The following is a 12,717-nucleotide window of genomic DNA, read 5'->3' as shown; positions in this document are numbered from 1 at the left end:
ATCTTTCTATTCCTGATCAATAGGTACCAGAAACTTTCCCCTAATCAACATTCCCTGTGCTCTACCCCCAACTTCTGAGTGATCACATTCTTCATTGTAAAACATGTGTTTTGACTTACAGAATATCCACATTGACGACCAAGTAGATAAACTAATTCTGTCTTCTGTACACAGATGTCCCAGCTGCCCTGCCTTCTCCTGGGAGCCTCTTCTTTTTGGTTGGCCCATTGTGGTTGTGACACCACACACTTGCTTTTGTCTGGTCAGGGAGCAGCTCAACAGTGGTAATTTCAGTTCCCTGGCAGGCTGCTGGAAGGTCTTAAAACAGCTCAGAACCCCAGAGCTGGCCTGTTACTTACTCCTTCACAGTGACAGGCTCACCTTTCTTCACTTCCTGGCTCAGATACTTCACCAATGTGTCTCCATATTGGTTAATGATGGGGATCATCTAAGCACAAAACACAACTTCACCCACAGTTAGAGGAGAATCGAGTTCCCAAGGCTCTGGTTTTCCAAGGATTATAAAGTATAAGATATTTATAATGGATAAAATAATATCTCTTCTAGATATAAAGACAAAAGGTAATTTGAAATTTTTCATTAGTTCTTTTTATTTATCCATAACAATAAGTTTCATTTTGACATAATTACAAAATCATTGAAAATAATTTTGCACTTTTCTAATTGTTTAACACGTTGAACATTTTTTATATACTCATTGATCATTTGTATTTCTTCTTTTGAGAAGGGTCTGATCAGTTCTTTTGCCCATTTATTGATTGAGTTATTTGATTTTTTGGTATTAAGCTCATTGAGTTCTTTGTATATTGTGAATATTAACACCATAAATGAAGCACAGGGGGCAAAGATTTTATCCACTTCTGAAGGTTCTCTCTTCATGCTCTCAATTGTTTCTTCTGATGTGAAAGGATATTAGATTAGAGAAAATAGACAACAATTAAATTATTGTTATCTATTAAATTAAATTATTAAGTTCTTACAAGTACTTAAGATGCAAGAGACAGTATTAGTGTAGACTCAGCCCCGTGTACTTTTTCCACTCAACAACATGGCCTTTATGGGCCATGCCAGTTAGGCAGAATAATGTGACCATCTCTGCAGTTTTGAGGACTTGATGAGAGAAGATGAAGAGGGAGGAGGAGGCAAAGCCACCTCCAATTTTCTTGAGGTACACAAGAACTACAATAATACCTCTGAAACTGCTTTCATCAAGCATTATTAAGAAAATGGCTGCTGAAATTAGCTGATTTCACCATAGCAGATTATGAAGTACACAAGGTCATTGGAACACAGTGGTTTAAAATGTACTGGAAGTCCATTCATCAAAGTCAATAGAATGAGGTAGGCAGAGAAATCCCTGTGTATACTTCTATTGAAAACTCCTAATTGACAGGGAAAATCAAATGAAATCCCCAAGATTTTACACTTGCAGAAAAATTTAAAATGAAAGAAAGCAGAGGTCAAATCATTTCCCAATCTGTTCATCTCTCACTCCAGTTTTCGCTCAAATGTATATAATAACAACCTGATTTATATAAAAATTGCTTTTACTAGAGTGACAATCTTGAAAGGAGATTAAGCCATGCATAGTGCACATTTTAGAAAGGTCTGACTTAATGTCTCCTATGCAGTATTAAAGGCTCCTAATAAAGAAAAAAAATGGAAATAGGGGTAGAAGCTGGACACTGGAGAGAAGGTGAGTCCAAGAGTGTTTGGGTCATCAGAGACTGAGAAAAGTCTGAAGTGTGACATTCTTCGACATAAACCTTGACACCTGGTGAAATACTAGACCCTTGGCAGGAGAAGGAGCCCCTAAAAGCTTTATAATAATTAATTATCAGTAATAGCTCTGGGTGGGATTGTCCTCTTACCCTGGAGTGCCCCATCCAACAAGTCGACACAAGGGAAGTTTCCAAAATACTCACCCCCACATTTTCCCATACTTTTCATGAAATTGGGGATCATATTGCTAAAAACAATGAGAGGAGAAACAAAAGAATTTATATTGTTATTTTGAAAATATTGAACCCTGATTCTAATTGAGGAACCAATTTTTCCAATCTCTTAAAATCTGACTGAAATATGGTCCATCACTGGCAATTAGAGGGAAGCTCTTATTCTAAGACATCCAAAGGCAAATAAGAAAAAATAAATGAGATATTTGAAAAGGGAATTTAGATTCCATCTTGAATTTTCTTGAAATATTGTACATATTGAAGAGATTATCCTTCTTTTGTTTTGAGACAAGGTATTGCCATATTTTCTATATTGCTCAAGCTGGCCTTGAATTTGTGATTCTCCTGCCTCGCCTCCAGAGTGGTTGGGACTACAGCTGTGTGCCACTTTTTGGACAGTCATCCTTGAGTATGAATATAAAGCAAGCCTGACTTTCTGTGTCATTTTCTTATGTGCATGCACTGTTTTTGAAATCCTGCCAAATTTGAATCATACCATCTACATGAATGTGAAAAAAACAAAGCTGAGAGAAAGTGAGTGAGTTTCCCAGGGAAATTCACAAGGATACTTCACTCAGATTTTCCTTAGATCTTTTTCATTTCTCTCATGAATCTCCCTAGAATACTGGGGAAATTAGGAAGTTCAAGGCACAAGTCGCCTCTAAGTTGACCATGTTGATGTGATTAGTTTAGTTGTTTCTTTCACTACTGTGACCCTGATAAGAACCATGTAGAAAGCTAAGATTTACTGGGCCCACAGTTTCAGAGGTCTCAGTTCATACACAGCTTCCTTTGTTGCCATGGTCTGAGGTGAGGCAGAATAACATGGCAGAAGTGTGTGAAGGAATAAAGCAGCTCAGAACGTGGCATCAGGATGCAGACAGAAACTCCACTAACCAGGGACAAAATGTATGCCCTGAAGCCAGGCCCCCAGTGACCCACCTCTTCCACCAACACCCTACCTGCTTACCGTTGCCCCCCAGTTAATCCTTACTGAGGAAATAGTGTAGAGTAGATTAAGGCTTTCACAATCCAATCACTTTATTTCTGAACTTTCTTGCATTGCCTCACACATGAGCTTCTGGGGGACACCAACACCATAACAGTGGTTCTCATGCATGTTGTAGAGTGATAAAGAATAAGTGAGGATTGACAAAATGGAGTCACCTTCCAGTTTTCCAGATCAATGTGGAGAAGATGGGGAGATGCCAACCTACCCATGGGAATCAATAAATTAAGTCTTTGCTCTAAGTTTTTGCTTCTAACACTTAAAAAGAATTTTTCTGTTGCTGTTTCAGCAGTGATGTTTTCATGATGCACAAGGAGACCCCAATTATATGAACCTTAGGGGCTGTTTAGTAAACAGTTTATCTGGGAAGTGTGAAGATTAAATGATTGTTTTTCCAAAGAGAACATAAGTATGAAACACTCAAGTGGTCATTAAGTCTCCAAATTGTAGAAATAGAATCTAATTAGGAAGCCTCAGTCTTTGGGAAAGATAATCTAAGAAGAGAGCAGCATATTCTCTGACCATGTGGATTAGAGCTCATGAATTTCTATCCAGTAGTCAGGCCCTGAGTCAAACACCTAACCAGGTTAATCACCATTGCAAGCCACAAATTCACATTTCTTTTGGAATACTGCATTCAATTGACTTAAATTTTAATAATTTTTTAAATCATCCAATTTATGCTCATTTTATATCACTAAATCTGACCTTGTTGAAAAACCATACTCGTCTTGTGGTTAATTATGTGAAGTCCATAGATAAGAGCTGTCTTATCTCTTTCATATTTTTCCCCTTCTAAGACTCACAGATAAGGTGTTATCTTTGAAGGATAATAAAAAAATGCAGATTGCTTTTGTTTCATCTCTCAAATTCTCTACATGTACCTTTAGTAGTAATACTTGGGTACTGCCATGGAAATAATCATAGATTTAGATATTAAGAAATTATGTATGTGCAAATATGAATATGAATACTTGCATTGTTCAAGAAATTGTAGTTTCAAATATATCTATGAACACTTTTTAAAATAAAGCTACTCATGAGATCTAGTTATGAATAGAAATGTTTGAATGTGCTTTACATCTTCTCTTTCATAGATTTTTGCTCAAATGTGAAAAGGCAAATTAAACATTCTCTTTATGATATGTACAAGTCTGAGCAACATCATGAGCATCAAATGCTGGTCAATTAGGGATATGAGTATTTCCACTAAGGCTCTTGAAGAGTTGACAACAGAGCTTCCCAAAAAACCTGGCCATGCTCAGGATGGAGCTTGCACACTGTTTCAAAAAGAATGAGAGTTGGGAACTTCCTCCCAAAGAAGTGCATTTTTACCAATGACATTAAACTGACATTTTATTTGCCAAAGAAAAAGAAGAAACTCAACCATACTCACCTTACAGAAGCATTCCAAAGAAATTCCAGAGGTGTTGGCCCAGGAATTCCCAGCTTCTCACATAGCCCATGTGAATAGCTTCCATATCTATAAAGTGAGAAAGAAAGCCAGGTCACCATGATTGTCATTTTATAAATAAGGGCCTGACAAGTCTCTGACTTAGAAACTGAACCAGGCAATGAGGGAGGTAACATGTAGGTGATATATAACAACAAAAACTCCAACAATACATTCGCTCTTTCCCAAATCCATTTAGAGAGCCCCCCCTCACCCCAAAGGCACAATGATGAGCTAAGATAAGTTGAGGGTTCATAGTTGAAACATTTTCAGACTTGAGTGTTCCTGCAAGGACCAGCCTGGCTTTCTGCCAGGGCATTTCATTTGCATGTCTCTTTGGTATATTGACCCTTCCTTAATGTAGTATTTTCAGTCTAAAAAGGGTGTGTGTATGATATTTTGGTGCTACTTTGATGAAGAGATTTCGGTTAACACGATCTATTCAATCACAGCAGGTCCAATGAGAGCCTCTGGTGACTTTTTTTCTTACAACTTGGTCATAAAGCTTTGGGGCTTTTCCTTTTTTCCATGCCATGCTCCTTGTTCAGCATCTAGCCCTTTTTTAAAATTAACTTTACATGTATCCTTGGAAGCAGTAATATTATTCTCTGGTTGAATGGCAAATGTAGCATTTTGAAACAATGAGACTTCCCTCTACCTCACACAAATGTGAGACATGTTGAGTGTCACCAAAATCTGTTGTCAGACAATCTGGTTGCCTTGAGCCAGAGGGAAGGCTGAGTTCCCTATGTACTCTGAGTGCTACTGCGAGGAATGAATAACTGAGTAATCATCTCCAGGCCATTCTCCCTCTTGTTGAGTGTGTTCCTCCAACTGGTGATGCTCAGATGGCAGTGCAGAGCCAGGCATACTTATGTCCACCAAGGTGGCCAGTCACAGCACAGTTTGTTTATTGCCCCCATGCATCAACCCCCTTTGTATGAAAACCCACAAAAGCTGGTGTTCCTTTGGCCTGGCTGGCCAGCAACTCAGAGGTGTCATAATCACAGCCCCATGCCAGAGTGTTCTATGTGATACAACCCCTGCCCCACCATCTCAAAAAATGAGAGAAATATGGAAAACAGTAATGATGTATAAGAGAGTCCTGGCAGCTATTTTAACAATGAAATAGCTAGTTCTGCAAAAGTGGCCCCATAGTAGCAGAGGAGAAAACTGTGGCATGAATAAATGGCCCAGCATGCTCTATAATTCCTTTCATCTACATGAATGGGGACCCTCCGAAGTTCAGGAACTGTCCTGTAGAATGAGAAGAAAATATGCAATATAAAATAAGAACCCATAATGTGTTGTAGACAGTTGCAATAAGAACTTGCTGCTGCTTTTTAGAGGAGAATGTTTAAGGCAGTGTAGGTTTCATATGTTCTGTACAAATCCTGCCATTAAATACTGTGATAGTAAAATCAAATGTGAGTCCATTTTGTTTTGTGCCTCCATTCTATAAAATAACCATGCCAAGTAGAAGGGTCATGACTGGGTAAAGATGTTCTTTTTCTTTTGCTATCAAAAGTTTGAAGGACACGGAACTACCTAATGGGGCATTGTTTCTGTAACTAAGGTGACTGATCCAACTGTGATTGGATAGCCCCCTGCCACTTGACTGCACTCTCCTGCTTCTGTAACCTGGCTTGCTTGCGTTGGCTAAACCTTAAAGTGACCCTTTGGTGGTTTTCAGGGTTATAAGGAGCACCTTTGTGATTGTTCAGGGTTGATCAGGGGATCAGCTTTATATTCTGGTCAGTGGCCACTAGTGTGTTTCAATAAAGACTTGATTTGGTTATAGAAGAGTGGTCTGAAAGTCAGTTTATGAAACTCTGGGATGAAGCTTTAACTATAACATCTTGGGTCTCATACAGGATTCATTTCTTCCTTACCCTCACACCATATTTGCCTCCAATCATGGGCCTTTGAACCTCGGCCACATCCTAGGATGCTCTGAAAAGCCTCCTGCTGGCCTGTCAGATATGGTGATTTGACTCCCTGGGGAAAATTTCATATTGGATGCTGTTGCTTACACCTTTCCCAGGACAGGATGAGATGTTGTCACTGTCTCTCTGGAGGCCTTCCAGTGGGCCCTTACCTGTACCTGGGGGCAGGACCAGTCATGTCTCTGCCCCTTTGGAGTTCTCCCTGTGTGACCTCATCTGTCTGTATCTGGGGGCAGGTCAAGATGTTGTCTCTCTCCCACTGGAGGCCTCCCTGCAGCTTCATCTCTTCCTGGGGGTAAGAGGAGACATGATCTCTGCCCCATTAGAGTTCTCCCTATGTGATCTTACTGATTGTTGCTTGTCCTGCATCTGTTCTGCTGTTTGTCATTTCTCCAGCTTCTGCTTTGCTATTTGTCATTTGTCCAGTGTCTGTTTGCCAGCCGTCTGTCTTGTGTTTATCTGTCTGTGTATTGTGCGTGGACCTTTTCTTATTCTCATTACTGCTCTTCTTTCATCAGGACTCCTTCCCTCTATCAACATCATTGGACAAGGGAGCTCTATAGAGATCTCTACCTGGATCCATTTGACTTATTTTCTTAACAATTTCAGAACTTTTGTTTGTTGGTTTGTTTTTGTTTGTTCCCTTTGTGTTCTGTGTTAATTTCTACTTCAGTTTGTTTCAAATGGGAAAAAATGGTTAAAATGGTTTTAACTGTGCTCACTACAGCTTGCATTAAAATGTAAAGTGCTTTTAACATGAATAAAAGTATTGCCAAACGTAAAAGCTAAAGGTTAAAAAAAAAAGCATTCTGGAGATTGCCTTCATTTAGGAACTGAGCCAGATGGCCAACTGGGTAAATCATGTGAGTTCCTATAGAGGACAGATTAAAACTAAAGTGTTTTATAAAATTATTATTCCTAAATTGTATAACAAAAAGCATAGTTTTGTCTAGGAAATTTGGCTTTTGTCTCTCAGTATTTTCAAGCATGAATAACTCCCAACTATTAAAAAAGTGGTCCAAAGATTTTTCAATATCAGGCTAAAATTTGGTGGCCACTATCCAAGAAACCAGAAAAAACAGTTTAGAATGGAACCCCAACCTTGAGCACTCTCCCAAGGACACCAATGGAGCTGCGTCTTTAGGAAATTTCTTCAGAAAAAAATAATACCCTTTCATTTTTCTATATTCCCTTAACTCTATTTAACTTTGATGAACAGGACTATCTCAGAAAAAGGTCAGAAAAACTTTTAAAATTCTATATTTGTCAAATTGATAACTTTGATCCAATATGCCTATATTAATATGTTTTTCTGATTACATTCTGCTTTATTCTAAGGCAAACTTACAAGGGTTTACTCTCAATCTAATAGGTTTTTAAAAATAAGCTACAAGGCTTTTGTTTGTCTGTTTGCTTTGTGTGAGTGCATCAATGTAGTGTCCATCAACATGTATTGCTATGTCTACATATATTTGGTACAAAAAAAATTGACATCTGAGCTCATACATTAAAATTTTACAAAATAGATCCAAATATCTTTGGTAAATATAATTTAAAAGCTTTAATTTAAATTGGAAAAATAAATAAAAGTACAAATGTCGTTAAAGTTACTAATGGAGAGTTTTGTTTCTAGATGGTTAAAAATCTGTTAAAATGTTAATTTTTATAAGGTGTCTGATATCCATTGTCTGTAGGATTTTTCTTCAACTGAAAAAAGTATTACTAACACTATTTAGAGCACTTGTATGATACCTTGTTTTTTAAAAAAAACATAAATTACATCTAAACACATATAAAATTAATCATGAATGTGTTTGTTAGAGAGATCTAATTGTTTTACAAAGTTAAAATGCTAACTGTTAAATATAATATCAAGTACTATCAACTCCTTAAATTCCATTAGACAAAATACTCAAACAATGTTGGTGTTTTCATAAATTGGTAAATTAAAGAAATTAAAATTATTTTGTGTCTGGCTGGGAATGTGGCTCAAGATATAATGCACTCCCCTGGCATTGAAGGGCACTGGGATTGATCCTCAGCACCACATAAAAATAAAATAACGATGTTGTATTCACCAAAACTACAAAATAAATATTAAAAAATTTTCTCTCTCTCTTTAAATAAATATTTTGAGTTATCATAAAATAAGGTTACTATAAATTAAAAATCCCAACAGGCATAATTCTACATACAAGGAGTCAAGATTTTTCAACTACATTTCAACTAAAGTACCATAAATAACAAAATATTTTACCTTATTAAAATGGATTTATCTAAATTCAGAAATGTATACTGGTTATTTTAAGGTACAAACAGAAAGAAGGATCAATGGATTAAAAATTATTAAAAGGTTCTAATATAAACTTATATTTAGTAAAAACTGTTTCAAGATAAAAAGTCTTTATGTGGTAAAGTATAATTATAATATATCTAAGTAAACAACAAAAGGGCCTAATTAATTAATATAGAGGTCTACATATAAAAGATAAATATTAAAAGGTTTATATGAAACTAAGTTGGTTATGTATGTAACACAAATAGTTAAAACTATTCAAGGTCATTCCCTACAGATAAATATTAATGTACTGATATACTTATATGCTAAAATGACAAAAACTTCCAAAAAAATTATTACATTGTGACAGTTAATTTTATCCCCTAGAACAAGTAATCTTGGTTAAACAGCAAAGTTTATTTTAAAGTATTTTCCTACATTACAGAATCTAGATTTTTCTTTAAAAGCTAACCTTGGTTAATATAAAAACATCAATAGAAGTGTGGTAAATTACTCTTCTTTACAGATTAAATATGTTCATATCTTTCAGGTATGCAAGTCTTTAAGGTAAAAGGTTTAAAGAAACATTTTATCAAGTTGGTATTCTCCAAACTAAAATTGTCTGTAATGATAAGTTAAAATTATAAGGATAATAGATTTTATTGGGAAATTATTTATATTATTTGATGTTTTGTAACCAAACTTTATGTTACCTTTTTCACTGGGATATAAAAATTTAAAGGCATTTTAAAAGATAATGAGAGCCTGATCTGCTTAAAGTTAAGATTATAAAACATTTTTTTCAATTTTTCACATAAAAAAGAGCACTCAGCCTTTTCTTAATTAGTGTTTCAGATGTATGTCATATTGTGCTAGCTAACATTTATACAGAGTCAGAAAACAATATATGTAAGCTTTATAAAATAATATTTAAAAAGAGAGACAAAGATCAGCTTTAGAACTAAAACACTTTACCTAAGATTTGTGAAGAGCCCTGCCTTACCTGAGATAAGGCTCTGCCACCCACCTTACAGCATGTCAAAATAACTTCAAAGTAGGCCAGATTTCAGTTAATTTAAAGTTATATTCAAAGATTGATTTTATTAAAAAGATTAATTTAAATTCATATTCAAATATTGATTTTATTAAAAAGATTACTATGATCTCAAATAAAAAATATAATATATAACTTAGCCAGGGTTCAAAATTATATACAAGCTAGATATGTTTTTACTGTTGTTAATTTCACTTTATATTTTCTTTTTTTAAAGAGAGAGAGAAAGAGAGAGAGAGAGAGAGAGAGAGAGAGAGAGAGAGAGAGAGATTTCTAATACTTATTTTTTAGTTTTTTGGGTGGACACAACATCTTTTGTTTGTATGTGATGCTGAGAATCAAACCCATGCCTCACGCATGCCAGGAGGGCGTGTTACCACTTGAGTCACATCCACAGCCCTGTATATTTATTATGACTAAAAAAGTGACCATGACACTCAGAACAACCAATAGACCTTTATACTGCCATTGTCTGATTAATAGGGAAGAGAGAGAGAGAGAGAGAGAGAGAGAGAGAGAGAGAGAGAGAGAGAGAGAGAGAGAGAGAGAGAGAGAGAGAGAGAGAGAGAGAGAGAGGAAAGTACAAGGGGGAGGACAAAGGATATTAGAGAGGGAAAGAAAGAAAGAGAAAGAGAAAGAGAATGAGAGCGAGAATGAAAGAGAGCACAAGTGAGATAAGAAAGAGAGAACAAGAGAGGGGTACCTGGCAAGAGAGAGATTTTATAGTCAAAATCTAATGGGCTCTCTGGATCTACAACCTGCCTTGTTGGCATACAGTGATTGTATCACTGTAGTTGCTAAGGGTGTCATCTTCTGCCTTCAGGCAGACCAGGCAGGGGTCAGATGTGGGTTTCCATTAAAACAGATGGGTGAAAGTGTTCAACCTTAAGTGGGGTTGAGTGTTCAGACTTGAGGCAAACAAGTGAAGCTAACATTTGTTCAGCCTGCTCTGAAACTAACAATAACTGATGCCTGTTAATGTTTTACAGAGGTAATACTTCATGAACACACAACCTAAGTTAATTTGAGATATTAAACCATCATCTGTAGAAGATAATAATTAAAAGGGATTAAACTAAGGGTAAAGGGGCTAAAGTTATGGATCAGCAGTAGAGTGCTAGCCTTGCATGTGTGAGTCACTAGGTTCAATCCTCATCATTAAATAAGTTAATAAGTGAAATAAAAATATTGTATTATGTAAAAATAACTTTAAGTTATAAACATTAAAGTTAAAGCAGAGTATTCTCAGTTTAAGACTGATATAACTGACTTGCTAGATGCTTAGGGTCAAACTTAAAAAATAAGTTTAAAATAAAGGGGCCAAGAAAAACAATATTTGGCTCTTGCCCTCTGAGTCAACCAGAACCCAGGACAGGAGGAAGAGCTTTGCAACTCTGGGCCACATAACCTCCCAATAAGGGAGATTAATGAGACTACTGGAGAACAGAAAGCCAATGAGTGTACATGCTGAAAAAGAGGAGGGTCATTAAAAAGGGGAGACATGCCTGATGCTTCCAGGGAAGCCACATGGTCAGCAAGACCTTGATCCATCCTAATGCAGATGGCACTAGCAGAGCTGAAATGTGGCTCACAATTTCCCTAAGAGTTTCCTCCAAGAAAACTCAGCTGACTCTCACCAATAGGTAGGAAAAAGTTCTGTTTGACCAGCTTGGTCTTAAACACCTAGCAAAAACAGTTAAAAACCAAAGCACAGCCATTCCTGGGAATTTAAAACAAACAGCACTTATTTTAATATAACTTAAAATGTACACTTGTGTATTCACCCCCCAAAAAATAAGTAAGACTGGAGGCAACAAAAGAAAAATTTTTAGGTAAGAATGCCTGATAATAAAAATTGCCAGAGCCAGAAGTTTTTAGTCAGATTAAGGCCTACATATTTTCCTAACCTCATATACAAGTAGACATAATCAGTGTTTGATAGTATAATTATCTACCCCTAAGTAACAAATAAATCTCTACTGAATGTAGAGGTCATGGCAATAAAGATATTTTACAAAAATCAGATGGCATTAACTAACTTAACTTAATGTTGTGTCTACATTCCTGATAATTCTGAAAATGTTAAAGATTTATGTCCATAAAAAGGGCCTTATTAGGCTTTGTTAGGCCTTGTTATGTGGACAGTTTCTCAGGTCTTCCACCTCCTAGTAAACAATATTCTGTCATTTTCATAATATTCATAAAATGATTTCAGATGCTACACCTGCTATTTTGCATTAATCTTATTTCAGTACTCATGTCTTTTTGTTTCTCTCAGAGAAGTACCCACCCCCAGGTGAATTTTCAATCTGTTCTTCCTGAACCAGATTTTTACCATGGACTTACTCCTTGACCCTCTCAGTTTCCACAAAGAAACTGCAAACTGCTTGCCCACTCTGCATTGCCCCCTCTCAGCTCGAAGCAGCAAGAATGGTCATAACCCTTTTCCCTTCCAGCAGTAGTAAGTCCCTAGTATTAGAGAAAAAGTATGGTCAGTATAAATGTTCGCCAATATGTCTAGTTCAGGAAGATGCACCTGGGAAACTACCCCCAATATCACCCTGCGTGATCTCCCAGAATGAGACACTTGCTTCCACAACCCAAATTATATGTGGGACAACTCCCTGTTCACCAAAAATTGTGCTTCCTGGCTTCCACTTCAAACTCCTTGCCTAAATCTCAAATCTGTCAATACACTGAAGTATGTAATCTACTATTTTCATGGAGAAAAGGAAAAGAACCTGGGCTCATTAAAAGGCCAGGGCCCACTGATTTATCAACATAGACAGGCTGCCCCCATTTTAGTTCCCCTCCTGGCTGGTATGGAAATAGCTGGATCAGTATACTGCTTTGGGAACTGCAGCTCTTATCACAGGCTCTAAAAATTTTAAGTCCCTCAGCCATCAAATAGATAGAGATTTAGGAGAACTAAAAATGTCAATCTCCAAACAAGAGATTTCACCAGACTCTCTGACAGAAATAGTATTACAAACAGATGGGG

This window comes from Ictidomys tridecemlineatus, chromosome 10 (genome assembly GCF_052094955.1).
Source record: "Ictidomys tridecemlineatus isolate mIctTri1 chromosome 10, mIctTri1.hap1, whole genome shotgun sequence".
NCBI lineage: Eukaryota > Metazoa > Chordata > Mammalia > Rodentia > Sciuridae > Ictidomys > Ictidomys tridecemlineatus.
Note: the sequence above shows the minus strand (reverse complement) of the source record.